A 16,956-nucleotide genomic window follows, 5' to 3' on the forward strand; every position below is an offset into this window, starting at 1 on the left:
CACACAATTTGCGTCGCGAGCTAATAATGCACTCTCCAGATAACTTCTCACAAAGCGACTAACGTGGCTGTGGTCACCGTATGAAAGTCCTCCTGGGAGATAAGTTAATTGCTTTCGACGCGCAATTCACAGATTACTGTATTCCTTGAAGCCTGCTGTTGACGGTGGAACACACAAATTGCGTCGCGAGTTAATAATGCACTCTCCAGATGACTTCTCACAAAGCGACTAACGTGGCTGTGGTCACTGTATGGAAGTCCTCCTGGGAGATAAGTTAATTGCTTTCGACGCGCAATTCACAGTTTACTGTATTCCTTGACACCTCCTGTTAACGGTGGGACACACAAATTGCGTCGCGAGTTAATAATGCACTCTCCAGATGACTTCTCACAAAGCGACTAACGTGGCTGTGGTCACCGTATGAAAGTCCTCCTGGGAGATAAGTTAATTGCTTTCGACGCGCAATTCACAGTTTACTGTATTCCTTGAAGCCTCCTGTTCACGGTGGAACACACAAATTGCGTCGCGAGCTAATAATGCACTCTCCAGATAACTTCTCACAAAGCGACTAACGTGGCTGTGGTCACCGTATGAAAGTCCTCCTGGGAGATAAGTTAGTAGCTTTCGACGCGCAATTCACAGTTTACTGTATTCCTTGAAGCCTCCTGTTGATGGTGGAACACACAAATTGCGTCGCGAGTTAATAATGCACTCTCCAGATGACTTCTCACAAAGCGACTAACGTGGCTGTGGTCACCGTATGAAAGTCCTCCTGGGAAATAAGTTAATTGCTTTCGACGCGCAATTCACAGTTTACTGTCTTCCTTGAAGCCTCCTGTTGACGGTGGAACAAACAAATTGCGTCGCGAGTTAATAATGCACTCTCCAGATGACTTCTCACAAAGCGACTAACGTGGCTGCGGTCACCGTATGAAAGTCCTCCTGGGAGTTAAGTTAATTGCTTTCGACGCGCAATTCACAGTTTACTGTATTCCTTGAAGCCTCCTGTTGACGGTGGAACACACAAATTGCGTCGCGAGTTAATAATGCATTCTCCAGATGACTTCTCACAAAGCGACTAACGTGGCTGTGGTCACCGTATGAAAGTCCTCCTGGGAGATAAGTTAATTGCTTTCGACGCGCAATTCACAGTTTACTGTATTCCTTGAAGCCTCCTGTTGACGGTGGAACACACAAATTGCGTCGCGAGTTAGTAATGCACTCTCCAGATGACTTCTCACAAAGCGACTAACGTGGCTGTGGTCACCGTATGTAAGTCCTCCTGGGAGATACCTTAATTGCTATCGACGCGCAATTCACAGTTTACTGTATTCCTTGAAGCCTCCTGTTGACGGTGGAACACACAAATTGCGTCGCGAGTTAATAATGCACTCTCCAGATGACTTCTCACAAAGCGACTAACGTGGCTGTGGTCACCGTATGAAAGTCCTCCTGGGAGATATGTTAATTGCTTTCGACGCGCAATTCACAGTTTACTGTAGTCCCTGAAGCCCCCTGTTGACGGTGGAACACACAAATTGCGTCGCGAGTTAATAATGAACTCTCCAGATGACTTCTCACAAAGCGACTAACGTGGCTGTGGTCACCGTATGAAAGTCCACCTGAGAGATAATTTATTTGCTTTTGACGCGCAATTCACAGTTTACTGTATTCCTTGAAGCCTCCTGTTGACGGTGGAACACAAAAATTGCGTCGCGAGTTATAATGCATTCTCCAGATGACTTCTCACAAAGCGACTAACGTGGCTATGGCCACCGTATGAAAGTCTTCCTGGGAGATAAGTTAATTGCTTTCGACGCGCAATTCACAGTTTACTGTATTCCTTGAAGCCTCCTGTTGACGGTGGAACACACAAATTGCGTCGCGAGTTAATAATGCACTCTCCAGATGACTTCTCACAAAGCGACTAACGTGGCTGTGGTCACCGTATGTAAGTCCTCCTGGGAGATAAGTTAATTGCTTTCGACGCGCAATTCACAGTTTACTGTATTCCTTGAAGCCTCCTGTTTACGGTAGAACACACAAATTGCGTCGCGACTTAATAATGCACTCTCCAGATGACTTCTCACAAAGCGACTAACGTGGCTGTGTTCACCGTATGAAAGTCCTCCTGGGAGATAAGTTAAATGCTTTCGACGCGCAATTCACAGTTTACTGTATTCCTTGAAGCCTCCTGTTGACGGTGGAACACACAAATTGCGTCGCGAGTTAATAATGCACTCTCCAGATGACTTCTCACAAAGCGACTAACGTGGCTGTGGTCACCGTATGCAAGTCCTCCTGGGAGATAAGTTAATTGCTTTCGACGCGCAATTCACAGTTTACTGTATTCCTTGAAGCCTCCTGTTGACGGTGGAACACACAAATTGCGTCGCGAGTTAATAATGCACTCTCCAGATGACTTCTCACAAAGCGACTAACGTGGCTGTGGTTACCGTATGAAAGTCCTCCTGGGAGATAAGTTAATTGCTTTCGACGCGCAATTCACAGTTTACTGTATTCCTTGAAGCCTCCTGTTGACGGTGGAACACACAAATTGCGTCGCGAGCTAATAATGCACTCTCCAGTTAACTTCTCACAAAGCGACTAACGTGGCTGTGGTCCCGTATAAAAGTCCTCCTGGGAGATAAGTTAGTAGCTTTCGACGCGCAATTCACAGTTTACTGTATTCCTTGAAGCCTCCTGTTGATGGTGGAACACACAAATTGCGTCGCGAGTTAATAATGCACTATCCAGATGACTTCTCACAAAGCGACTAACGTGGCTGTGATCACCGTATGAAAGTCCTCCTGGGAAATAAGTTAATTGCTTTCGACGCGCAATTCACAGTTTACTGTATTCCTTGAAGCCTCCTGTTGATGGTGGAACAAACAAATTGCGTCGCGAGTTAATAATGCACTCTCCAGATGACTTCTCACAAAGCGACTAACGTGGCTGCGGTCACCGTATGAATGTCCTCCTGGGAGATAAGTTATTTGCTTTCGACGTGCAATTCACAGTTTACTGTATTCCTTGAAGCCTGCTGTTGACGGTGGAAGACACAAATTGCGTCGCGAGTTAATAATGCACTCTCCAGATGACTTTTCACAAAGCGACTAACGTGGCTGTGGTCACCGTATGAAAGTCCTCCTGGGAGATAAGTTAATTGCTTTCGACGCACAATTCACAGTTTACAGTATTCCTTGAAGCATCCTGTTGACGGTGGAACACACAAATTGCGTCGCGAGTTAATAATGCACTCTCCAGATCACTTCTCACAAAGCGACTAACGTGGCTGTGGTCACCGTATGAAAGTCCTCCTGGGAGATAAGTTAGTTGCTTTCGACGTGCAATTCACAGTTTACTGTATTCCTTGAAGCCTCCTGTTGACGGTGGAACACACAATTTGCGTCGCGAGCTAATAATGCACTCTCCAGATAACTTCTCACAAAGCGACTAACGTGGCTGTGGTCACCGTATGAAAGTACTCCTGGGAGATAAGTTAATTGCTTTCGACGCGCAATTCACAGATTACTGTATTCCTTGAAGCCTGCTGTTGACGGTGGAACACACAAATTGCGTCGCGAGTTAATAATGCACTCTCCAGATGACTTCTCACAAAGCGACTAACGTGGCTGTGGTCACTGTATGGAAGTCCTCCTGGGAGATAAGTTAATTGCTTTCGACGCGCAATTCACAGTTTACTGTATTCCTTGACGCCTCCTGTTAACGGTGGGACACACAAATTGCGTCGCGAGTTAATAATTCACTCTCCAGATGACTTCTCACAAAGCGACTAACGTGGCTGTGGTCACCGTATGAAAGTCCTCCTGGGAGATAAGTTAATTGCTTTCGACGCGCAATTCACAGTTTACTGTATTCCTTGAAGCCTCCGGTTCACGGTGGAACACACAAATTGCGTCGCGAGCTAATAATGCACTCTCCAGATAACTTCTCACAAAGCGACTAACGTGGCTGTGGTCACCGTATGAAAGTCCTCCTGGGAGATAAGTTAGTAGCTTTCGACGCGCAATTCACAGTTTACTGTATTCCTTGAAGCCTCCTGTTGATGGTGGAACACACAAATTGCGTCGCGAGTTAATAATGCACTCTCCAGATGACTTCTCACAAAGCGACTAACGTGGCTGTGGTCACCGTATGAAAGTCCTCCTGGGAAATAAGTTAATTGCTTTCGACGCGCAATTCACAGTTTACTGTATTCCTTGAAGCCTCCTGTTGACGGTGGAACAAACAAATTGCGTCGCGAGTTAATAATGCACTCTCCAGATGACTTCTCACAAAGCGACTAACGTGGCTGCGGTCACTGTATGAAAGTCCTCCTGGGAGTTAAGTTAATTGCTTTCGACCCGCAATTCACAGTTTACTGTATTCCTTGAAGCCTCCTGTTGACGGTGGAACACACAAATTGCGTCGCGAGCTAATAATGCATTCTCCAGATGACTTCTCACAAAGCGACTAACGTGGCTGTGGTCACCGTATGAAAGTCCTCCTGGGAGATAAGTTAATTGCTTTCGACGCGCAATTCACAGTTTACTGTATTCCTTGAAGCCTCCTGTTGACGGTGGAACACACAAATTGCGTCGCGAGTTACTCATGCACTCTCCAGATGACTTCTCACAAAGCGACTAACGTGGCTGTGGTCACCGTATGTAAGTCCTCCTGGGAGATACGTTAATTGCTATCGACGCGCAATTCACAGTTTACTGTATTCCTTGAAGCCTCCTGTTGACGGTGGAACACACAAATTGCGTCGCGAGCTAATAATGCATTCTCCAGATGACTTCTCACAAAGCGACTAACGTGGCTGTGGTTACCGTATGAAAGTCCTCCTGGGAGATAAGTTAATTGCTTTCGACGCGCAATTCACAGTTTACTGTATTCCTTGAAGCCTCCTGTTGACGGTGGAACACACAAATTGCGTCGCGAGCTAATAATGCACTCTCCAGTTAACTTCTCACAAAGCGACTAACGTGGCTATGGTCCCGTATAAAAGTCCTCCTGGGAGATAAGTTAGTAGCTTTCGACGCGCAATTCACAGTTTACTGTATTCCTTGAAGCCTCCTGTTGATGGTGGAACACACAAATTGCGTCGCGAGTTAATAATGCACTCTCCAGATGACTTCTCACAAAGCGACTAACGTGGCTGTGATCACCGTATGAAAGTCCTCCTGGGAGATAAGTTAATTGCTTTCGACGCGCAATTCACAGTTTACTGTATTCCTTGAAGCCTCCTGTTGACGGTGGAACAAACAAATTGCGTCGCGAGTTAATAATGCACTCTCCAGATGACTTCTCACAAAGCGACTAACGTGGCTGCGGTCACCGTATGAATGTCCTCCTGGGAGATAAGTTATTTGCTTTCGACGTGCAATTCACAGTTTACTGTATTCCTTGAAGCCTGCTGTTGACGGTGGAAGACACAAATTGCGTCGCGAGTTAATAATGCACTCTCCAGATGACTTCTCACAAAGCGACTAACGTGGCTGTGGTCACCGTATGAAAGTCCTCCTGGGAGATAAGTTAGTTGCTTTCGACGTGCAATTCACAGTTTACTGTATTCCTTGAAGCCTCCTGTTGACGGTGGAACACACAATTTGCGTCGCGAGCTAATAATGCACTCTCCAGATAACTTCTCACAAAGCGACTAACGTGGCTGTGGTCACCGTATGAAAGTACTCCTGGGAGATAAGTTAATTGCTTTCGACGCGCAATTCACAGATTACTGTATTCCTTGAAGCCTCCTGTTGATGGTGGAACACACAAATTGCGTCGCGAGTTAATAATGCACTCTCCAGATGACTTCTCACAAAGCGACTAACGTGGCTGTGATCACCGTATGAAAGTCCTCCTGGGAGATAAGTTAATTGCTTTCGACGCGCAATTCACAGTTTACTGTATTCCTTGAAGCCTCCTGTTGACGGTGGAACAAACAAATTGCGTCGCGAGTTAATAATGCACTCTCCAGATGACTTCTCACAAAGCGACTAACGTGGCTGCGGTCACCGTATGAATGTCCTCCTGGGAGATAAGTTATTTGCTTTCGACGTGCAATTCACAGTTTACTGTATTCCTTGAAGCCTGCTGTTGACGGTGGAAGACACAAATTGCGTCGCGAGTTAATAATGCACTCTCCAGATGACTTCTCACAAAGCGACTAACGTGGCTGTGGTCACCGTATGAAAGTCCTCCTGGGAGATAAGTTAGTTGCTTTCGACGTGCAATTCACAGTTTACTGTATTCCTTGAAGCCTCCTGTTGACGGTGGAACACACAATTTGCGTCGCGAGCTAATAATGCACTCTCCAGATAACTTCTCACAAAGCGACTAACGTGGCTGTGGTCACCGTATGAAAGTACTCCTGGGAGATAAGTTAATTGCTTTCGACGCGCAATTCACAGATTACTGTATTCCTTGAAGCCTGCTGTTGACGGTGGAACACACAAATTGCGTCGCGAGTTAATAATGCACTCTCCAGATGACTTCTCACAAAGCGACTAACGTGGCTGTGGTCACTGTATGGAAGTCCTCCTGGGAGATAAGTTAATTGCTTTCGACGCGCAATTCACAGTTTACTGTATTCCTTGACGCCTCCTGTTAACGGTGGGACACACAAATTGCGTCGCGAGTTAATAATGCACTCTCCAGATGACTTCTCACAAAGCGACTAACGTGGCTGTGGTCACCGTATGAAAGTCCTCCTGGGAGATAAGTTAATTGCTTTCGACGCGCAATTCACAGTTTACTGTATTCCTTGAAGCCTGCTGTTGACGGTGGAACACACAAATTGCGTCGCGAGTTAATAATGCATTCTCCAGATGACTTCTCACAAAGCGACTAACGTGGCTGCGGTCACTGTATGAAAGTCCTCCTGGGAGTTAAGTTAATTGCTTTCGACGCGCAATTCACAGTTTACTGTATTCCTTGAAGCCTCCTGTTAACGGTGGAACACACATATTGCGTCGCGAGCTAATAATGCACTCTCCAGATAACTTCTCACAAAGCGACTAACGTGGCTGTGGTCACCGTATGGAAGTCCTCCTGGGAGATAAGTTAATTGCTTTCGACGCGCAATTCACAGTTTACTGTATTCCTTGACGCCTCCTGTTAACGGTGGAACACACATATTGCGTCGCGAGCTAATAATGCACTCTCCAGATAACTTCTCACAAAGCGACTAACGTGGCTGTGGTCACCGTATGAAAGTCCTCCTGGGAGATAAGTTAGTAGCTTTCGACGCGCAATTCACAGTTTACTGTATTCCTTGAAGCCTCCTGTTGATGGTGGAACACACAAATTGCGTCGCGAGTTAATAATGCACTCTCCAGATGACTTCTCACAAAGCGACTAACGTGGCTGTGGTCACCGTATGGAAGTCCTCCTGGGAGATAAGTTAATTGCTTTCGACGCGCAATTCACAGTTTACTGTATTCCTTGAAGCCTCCTGTTAACGGTGGAACACACATATTGCGTCGCGAGCTAATAATGCACTCTCCAGATAACTTCTCACAAAGCGACTAACGTGGCTGTGGTCACCGTATGGAAGTCCTCCTGGGAGATAAGTTAATTGCTTTCGACGCGCAATTCACAGTTTACTGTATTCCTTGAAGCCTCCTGTTGACGGTGGAACACACAAATTGCGTCGCGAGTTAATAATGCACTCTCCAGATGACTTCTCACAAAGCGACTAACGTGGCTGTGGTCACCGTATGAAAGTCCTCCTGGGAAATAAGTTAATTGCTTTCGACGCGCAATTCACAGTTTACTGTATTCCTTAAAGCCTCCTGTTGACGGTGGAACAAACAAATTGCGTCGCGAGTTAATAATGCACTCTCCAGATGACTTCTCACAAAGCGACTAACGTGGCTGTGGTCACCGTATGAAAGTCCTCCTGGGAAATAAGTTAATTGCTTTCGACGCGCAATTCACAGTTTACTGTATTCCTTAAAGCCTCCTGTTGACGGTGGAACAAACAAATTGCGTCGCGAGTTAATAATGCACTCTCCAGATGACTTCTCACAAAGCGACTAACGTGGCTGTGGTCACCGTATGGAAGTCCTCCTGGGAGATAAGTTAATTGCTTTCGACGCGCAATTCACAGTTTACTGTATTCCTTGACGCCTCCTGTTAACGGTGGAACACACATATTGCGTCGCGAGCTAATAATGCACTCTCCAGATAACTTCTCACAAAGCGACTAACGTGGCTGTGGTCACCGTATGAAAGTCCTCCTGGGAGATAAGTTAGTAGCTTTCGACGCGCAATTCACAGTTTACTGTATTCCTTGAAGCCTCCTGTTGATGGTGGAACACACAAATTGCGTCGCGAGTTAATAATGCACTCTCCAGATGACTTCTCACAAAGCGACTAACGTGGCTGTGGTCACCGTATGAAAGTCCTCCTGGGAAATAAGTTAATTGCTTTCGACGCGCAATTCACAGTTTACTGTATTCCTTAAAGCCTCCTGTTGACGGTGGAACAAACAAATTGCGTCGCGAGTTAATAATGCACTCTCCAGATGACTTCTCACAAAGCGACTAACGTGGCTGCGGTCACTGTATGAAAGTCCTCCTGGGAGTTAAGTTAATTGCTTTCGACGCGCAATTCACAGTTTACTGTATTCCTTGAAGCCTCCTGTTGACGGTGGAACACACAAATTGCGTCGCGAGCTAATAATGCATTCTCCAGATGACTTCTCACAAAGCGACTAACGTGGCTGTGGTCACCGTATGAAAGTCCTCCTGGGAGATAAGTTAATTGCTTTCGACGCGCAATTCACAGTTTACTGTATTCCTTGAAGCCTCCTGTTGACGGTGGAACACACAAATTGCGTCGCGAGTTAGTAATGCACTCTCCAGATGACTTCTCACAAAGCGACTAACGTGGCTGTGGTCACCGTATGTAAGTCCTCCTGGGAGATACGTTAATTGCTATCGACGCGCAATTCACAGTTTACTGTATTCCTTGAAGCCTCCTGTTGACGGTGGAACACACAAATTGCGTCGCGAGTTAATAATGCACTCTCCAGATGACTTCTCACAAAGCGACTAATGTGGCTGTGGTCACCGTATGAAAGACCTCCTGGGAGATATGTTAAATGCTTTCGACGCGCAATTCACAGTTTACTGTATTCCCTGAAGCCTACTGTTGATGGTGGAACACACAACTTGCGTCGCGAGTTAATAATGAACTCTCCAGATGACTTCTCACAAAGCGACTAACGTGGCTGTGGTCACCGTATGAAAGTCCACCTGAGACATAATTTATTTGCTTTTGACGCGCAATTCACAGTTTACTGTATTCCTTGAAGCCTCCTGTTGACGGTGGAACACAAAAATTGCGTCGCGAGTTAATAATGCATTCTCCAGATGACTTCTCACAAAGCGACTAACGTGGCTATGGCCACCGTATGAAAGTCCTCCTGGGAGATAAGTTAATTGCTTTCGACGCACAATTCACAGTTTGCAGTATTCCTTGAAGCCTCCTGTTGACGGTGGAACACACAAATTGCGTCGCGAGTTAATAATGCACTCTCCAGATGACTTCTCACAAAGCGACTAACGTGGCTGTGGTCACCGTATGAAAGTCCTCCTGGGAGATAAGTTAGTTGCTTTCGACGTGCAATTCACAGTTTACTGTATTCCTTGAAGCCTCCTGTTGACGGTGGAACACACAATTTGCGTCGCGAGCTAATAATGCACTCTCCAGATAACTTCTCACAAAGCGACTAACGTGGCTGTGGTCACCGTATGAAAGTACTCCTGGGAGATAAGTTAATTGCTTTCGACGCGCAATTCACAGATTACTGTATTCCTTGAAGCCTGCTGTTGACGGTGGAACACACAAATTGCGTCGCGAGTTAATAATGCACTCTCCAGATGACTTCTCACAAAGCGACTAACGTGGCTGTGGTCACTGTATGGAAGTCCTCCTGGGAGATAAGTTAATTGCTTTCGACGCGCAATTCACAGTTTACTGCATTCCTTGACGCCTCCTGTTAACGGTGGGACACACAAATTGCGTCGCGAGTTAATAATGCACTCTCCAGATGACTTCTCACAAAGCGACTAACGTGGCTGTGGTCACCGTATGAAAGTCCTCCTGGGAGATAAGTTAATTGCTTTCGACGCGCAATTCACAGTTTACTGTATTCCTTGAAGCCTCCTGTTCACGGTGGAACACACAAATTGCGTCGCGAGCTAATAATGCACTCTCCAGATAACTTCTCACAAAGCGAATAACGTGGCTGTGGTCACCGTATGAAAGTCCTCCTGGGAGATAAGTTAGTAGCTTTCGACGCGCAATTCACAGTTTACTGTATTCCTTGAAGCCTCCTGTTGATGGTGGAACACACAAATTGCGTCGCGAGTTAATAATGCACTCTCCAGATGACTTCTCACAAAGCGACTAACGTGGCTGTGGTCACCGTATGAAAGTCCTCCTGGGAAATAAGTTAATTGCTTTCGACGCGCAATTCACAGTTTACTGTATTCCTTGAAGCCTCCTGTTGACGGTGGAACACACAAATTGCGTCGCGAGTTAATAATGCATTCTCCAGATGACTTCTCACAAAGCGACTAACGTGGCTGTGGTCACCGTATGAAAGTCCTCCTGGGAGATAAGTTAATTGCTTTCGACACGCAATTCACAGTTTACTGTATTCCTTGAAGCCTCCTGTTGACGGTGGAACACACAAATTGCGTCGCGAGTTAGTAATGCACTCTCCAGATGACTTCTCACAAAGCGACTGACGTGGCTATGGTCACCGTATGTAAGTCCTCCTGGGAGATACGTTAATTGCTATCGACGCGCAATTCACAGTTTACTGTATTCCTTGAAGCCTCCTGTTGACGGTGGAACACACAAATTGCGTCGCGAGTTAATAATGCACTCTCCAGATGACTTCTCACAAAGCGACTAATGTGGCTGTGGTCACCGTATGAAAGACCTCCTGGGAGATATGTTAATTGCTTTCGACGCGCAATTCACAGTTTACTGTATTCCCTGAAGCCTCCTGTTTACGGTGGAACACACAACTTGCGTCGCGAGTTAATAATGAACTCTCCAGATGACTTCTCACAAAGCGACTAACGTGGCTGTGGTCACCGTATGAAAGTCCACCTGAGACATAATTTATTTGCTTTTGACGCGCAATTCACAGTTTACTGTATTCCTTGAAGCCTCCTGTTGACGGTGGAACACAAAAATTGCGTCGCGAGTCAATAATGCATTCTCCAGATGACTTCTCACAAAGCGACTAACGTGGCTATGGCCACCGTATGAAAGTCTTCCTGGGAGATAAGTTAATTGCTTTCGACGCGCAATTCACAGTTTACTGTATTCCTTGATGCCTCGTGTTGACGGTGGAACACACAAATTGCGTCGCGAGTTAATAATGCACTCTCCAGATGACTTCTCACAAAGCGACTAACGTGGCTGTGGTCACCGTATGTAAGTCCTCCTGGGAGATAAGTTAATTGCTTTCGACGCGCAATTCACAGTTTACTGTATTCCTTGAAGCCTCCTGTTTACGGTAGAACACACAAATTGCGTCGCGACTTAATAATGCACTCTCCAGATGACTTCTCACAAAGCGACTAACGTGGCTGTGTTCACCGTATGAAAGTCCTCCTGGGAGATAAGTTAAATGCTTTCGACGCGCAATTCACAGTTTACTGTATTCCTTGAAGCCTCCTGTTGACGGTGGAACACACAAATTGCGTCGCGAGTTAATAATGCACTCTCCAGATGACTTCTCACAAAGCGAATAACGTGGCTGTGGTCACCGTATGCAAGTCCTCCTGGGAGATAAGTTAATTGCTTTCGACGCGCAATTCACAGTTTACTGTATTCCTTGAAGCCTCCTGTTGACGGTGGAACTCACAAATTGCGTCGCGATTTAATAATGCACTCTCCAGATGACTTCTCACAAAGCGACTAACGTGGCTGTGGTTACCGTATGAAAGTCCTCCTGGGAAATAAGTTAATTGCTTTCGACGCGCAATTCACAGATTACTGTATTCCTTGAAGCCTGCTGTTGACGGTGGAACACACAAATTGCGTCGCGAGTTAATAATGCACTCTCCAGATGACGTCTCACAAAGCGACTAACGTGGCTGTGGTCACCGTATGAAAGTCCTCCTGGGAGATAAGTTAATTGCTTTCGACGCCCAATTTGCAGTTTACTGTATTCCTTGAAGCCTCCTGTTGATGGTGGAACACACAAACTGCGTCGCGAGTTAATAATGCTCTCTCAAGATGACTTCTCACAAAGCGACTAACGTGGCTGTGGTCACCGTATGAAAGTCCTCCTGGGAGATAAGTTAATTGCTTTCGACGCGCAATTTGCAGTTTACTGTATTCCTTGAAGCCTCCTGTTGACGGTGGAACACACAAATTGCGTCGCGAGTTAATAATGCACTCTCCAGATGACTTCTCACAAAGCGACTAACGTGGCTGTGGTCACCGTATGAAAGTCCTCCTGGGAGATAAGTTAATTCCTTTCGACGCGCAACTCACAGTTTACTGTATTCCTTGAAGCCTCCTGTTGGTGGTGGAACACACAAATTGCGTCGCGAGTTAATAATGCACTCTAAAGATGACTTCTCACAAAGCGACTAACGTGGCGGTGGTCACCGTATGAAAGTCCTCCTGGGAGATAAGTTTAATTGCTTTCGACGCGCAATTCACAGTTTACTGTATTCCTTGAAGCCTCCTCTTGACGGTGGAACACACAAATTGCGTCGCGAGTTAATAATGCACTTTCCAGATAACTTCTCACAAAGCGACTAACGTGGCTGTGGTCACCGTATGAAAGTCCACCTCGGAGATAAGTTAATTGCTTTCGACGCGCAATTCACAGTTTACTGTATTGCTTGAAGCCTCCTGTTGACAGTGGAACACACAAATTGCGTCGCGAGTTAATAATGCACTCTCCAGATGACTTCTCACAAGGCGACTAACGTGGCTGTGGTCACCGTATGATAGTCCACCTGGGAGATAAGTTATTTGCTTTCGACGCGCAATTCACAGTTTACTGTATTCCTTGAAGCTTCCTGTTGACAGAGGAACACACACATTGTGTCGCGAGTTAATAATGCACTCGCCAGATGACTTCTCACTAAGCGACTAACGTGGCTGTGGTCACCGTATGAAAGTCCTCCTGGGAGATAAGTTAATTGCTTTCGACGCGCAATTCACAGTTTACTGTATTCCTTGAAGCCTCCTGTTGACGGTGGAACACACAAATTGCGTCGCGAGTTAATAATGCACTCTCCAGATGACTTCTCACAATGCGGCTGTCGTGGCTGTGGTTACCGTATGAAAGTCCACCTTGGAGATAAGTTATTTGCTTTCGACGCGCAATTCACAGTTTACTGTATTCCTTGAAGCCTCCTGTTGACGGTGGAACACACAAATTGCGTCGCGAGTTAATAATGCACTCTCCAGATGACTTCTCACAAAGCGACTAACGTGGCTGTGGTCACCGTATGAAAGTCCTCCTGTGAGATAAGTTAATTGCTTTCGACGCGCAATTCACAATTTACTGTATTCCTTGAAGCCTCCTGTTGACGGTGGAACACACAAATTGCGTCGCGAGTTAATAATGCATTCTCCAGATGACTTCTCACAAAGCGACTAACGTGGCTGTGGTCACCGTATGAAAGTCCTCCTGGGAGATAAGTTAATTGCTTTCGACGCGCAATTCACAGTTGACTGTATTCCTTGAAGCCTCCTGTTGACGGTGGAACACACAAATTGCGTCGCGAGTTAATTATGCACTCTCCAGATGACTTCTCACAAAGCAACTAACGTGGTTGTGGTCACCGTATGAAAGTCCTCCTGGGAGATAAGTTAATTGCTTTCGACGCGCAATTCACAGTTTACTGTATTCATTGAAGCCTCCTGTTGACGGTGGAACACACAAATTGCGTCGCGAGTTAATAATGCACTCTCCAGATGACTTCTCACAAAGCGACTAACATGGCTGTGGTCACCGTATGAAAGTCCTCCTGGGAGATCAGTTAATTGCTTTCGACGCGCAATTCACAGTTTACTGTATTCCTTGAAACCTCCTGTTGACGGTGGAACACACAAATTGCGTCGCGAGTTAATAATGCACTCTCCAGTTGACTTCTCACAAAGCGACTAACGTGGCTGTGGTCACCGTATGAAAGTCCTCCTGGGAGATAAGTTAACTGCTTTCGACGCGCAATTCACAGTTTACTGTATTCCTTGAAGCCTCCTGTTGACGGTGGAACACACAAACTGCGTCGCGAGTTAACAATGCACTCTCCAGATGACTTCTCACAAAGCGACTAACGTGGCTGTGGTCACCGTATGAAAGTCCTCCTGGGAGATAAGTTAATTGCTTTCGACGTGCAATTCACAGTTTACTGTATTCCTTGAAGCCTCCTGTTGACGGTGGAACACACAAATTGCGTCGCGAGTTAATAATGCACTCTCCAGATGACTTCTCACAAAGCGACTAACGTGGCTGTGGTCACCGTATGAAAGTCCTCCTGGGAGATAAGTTAATTGCTTTTGACGCGCAATTCACAGTTTACTGTATTCCTTGAAGCCTCCTCTTGACGGTGGAACACACAAATTGCGTCGCGAGTTAATAATGCACTCTCCAGATAACTTCTCACAAAGCGACTAACGTGGCTGTGGTCACCGTATGAAAGTCCACCTCGGAGATAAGTTAATTGCTTTCGACGCGCAATTCACAGTTTACAGTATTGCTTGAAGCCTCCTGTTGACGGTGGAACACACAAATTGCGTCGCGAGTTAATAATGCACTCTCCAGATGACTTCTCACAAGGCGACTAACGTGGCTGTGGTCACCGTATGATAGTCCACCTGGGAGATAAGTTATTTGCTTTCGACGCGCAATTCACAGTTTACTGTATTCCTTGAAGCCTCCTGTTGACAGAGGAACACACACATTGTGTCGCGAGTTAATAATGCACTCTCCAGATGACTTCTCACAAAGCGAGTAACGTGGCTGTGGTCACCGTATGAAAGTCCTCCTGGGAGATAAGTTAATTGCTTTCGAGGCGCAATTCACAGTTTACTGTATTCCTTGAAGCCTCCTGTTGACGGTGGAACTCACAAATTGCGTCGCGAGTTAATAATGCACTCTCCAGATGACTTCTCACAATGTGGCTGACGTGGCTGTGGTTACCGTATGAAAGTCCTCCTTGGAGATAAGTTATTTGCTTTCGACGCGCAATTCACAGTTTACTGTATTCCTTGAAGCCTCCTGTTGACGGTGGAACACACAAATTGCGTCGCGAGTTAATAATGCACTCTCCAGATGACTTCTCACAAAGCGACTAATGTGGCTGTGGTCACCGTATGAAAGTCCTCCTGGGAGATTAGTTAATTGCTTTCGACGCGCAATTCACAATTTACTGTATTCCTTGAAGCCTCCTGTTGACGGTGGAACAAACAAATTCCGTCGCGAGTTAATAATGCATTCTCCAGATGACTTCTCCCAAAGCGACTAACGTGGCTGTGGTCACCGTATGAAAGTCCTCCTGGGAGATAAGTTAGTTGCTTTCGACGCGCAATTCACAGTTTACTGTATTCCTTGAAGCCTCCTGTTGACGGTGGAACACACAAATGGCGTCGCGAGTTAACAATGCACTCCCCAGATGACTTCTCACAAAGCGACTAACATGGCTGTGGTCACCGTATGAAAGTCCTCCTGGGAGATAAGTTAATTGCTTTCGACGCGCAATTCACAGTTTACTGTATTCCTTGAAGCCTCCTGTTGACGGTGGAAACACACAAATGGCGTCGCGATTTAATAATGCATTCTCCAGATGACTTCTCACAAAGCGACTAACGTGGCTGTGGTCACCGTATGAAAAACCTCCTGGGAGATAAGTTAATTACTTTCGACGCGCAATTCACAGTTTACTGTATTCCTTGAAGCCTCCTGTTGGTGGAGGAACACACAAATTGCGTCGCGAGTTAATAATGCACTCTCCAGATGACTTCTCACAAAGCGCCTAACGTGGCTGTGGTCACCGTATGAAAGTCCTCCTGGGAGATAAGTTAATTGCTTTCGACGCGCAAGTCACAGTTTACTGTATTCCTTGAAGCCTCCTGTTGACGGCGGAAGACACAAATTGCGTCGCGAGTTAATGATGCACTCCCCAGATGACTTCTCACAAAGCGACTAACGTGGCTGTGGTCACCGTATGAAAGTCCACCTGGGAGATAAGTTAATTGCTTTCGACGCGCAATTCACAGTTTACTGTATTTCTTGAAGCCTCCTGGTGATGGTGGAACACACAAATTGCGTCGAGAGTTAATAATGCACTCTCCAGATGACTTCTCACAAAGCGACTAACGTGGCTGTGGTCACCGTATGAAAGTCCACCTTGGAAATAAGTTATTTGCTTTCGACGCGCAATTCACAGTTTACTGTATTCCTTAAAGTCTCCTGTTGACGGTGAAACACACAAATTGCGTCGCGAGTTAATAATGCACTCCCCAGATGACGTCTCACAAAGCGACTAACGTGGCTGTGGTAACCGTATGAAAGTCCTCCTGGGAGATAAGTTAATTGCTCTCGACGCGCTATTCACAGTTTACTGTATTCCTTGAAGCTTCCTGTTGACGGTGGAACACACAAATTGCGTCGCGTATTAATAATGCACTCTCCAGATGACTTCTCACAAAGCGACTAACGTGGCTGTGGTCACCGTATGAAAGTCCTCCTGGGAGATAAGTTAATTGCTTTCGACGCGGAATTCACAGTTTACTGTATTCCTTGAAGCCTTCTGTTGGTCGAGGGACACACAAATTGCGTCGCGAGTTAATAATGCACTCTCCAGATGACTTCTCACAAAGCGACTAACGTGGCTGTGGTCACCGTATGAAAGTCCTCCTGGGAGATAAGTTAATTGCTTTCGACGCGCAATT

Source organism: Schistocerca cancellata, chromosome 3 (genome assembly GCF_023864275.1).
Source record: "Schistocerca cancellata isolate TAMUIC-IGC-003103 chromosome 3, iqSchCanc2.1, whole genome shotgun sequence".
Lineage (NCBI taxonomy): Eukaryota > Metazoa > Arthropoda > Insecta > Orthoptera > Acrididae > Schistocerca > Schistocerca cancellata.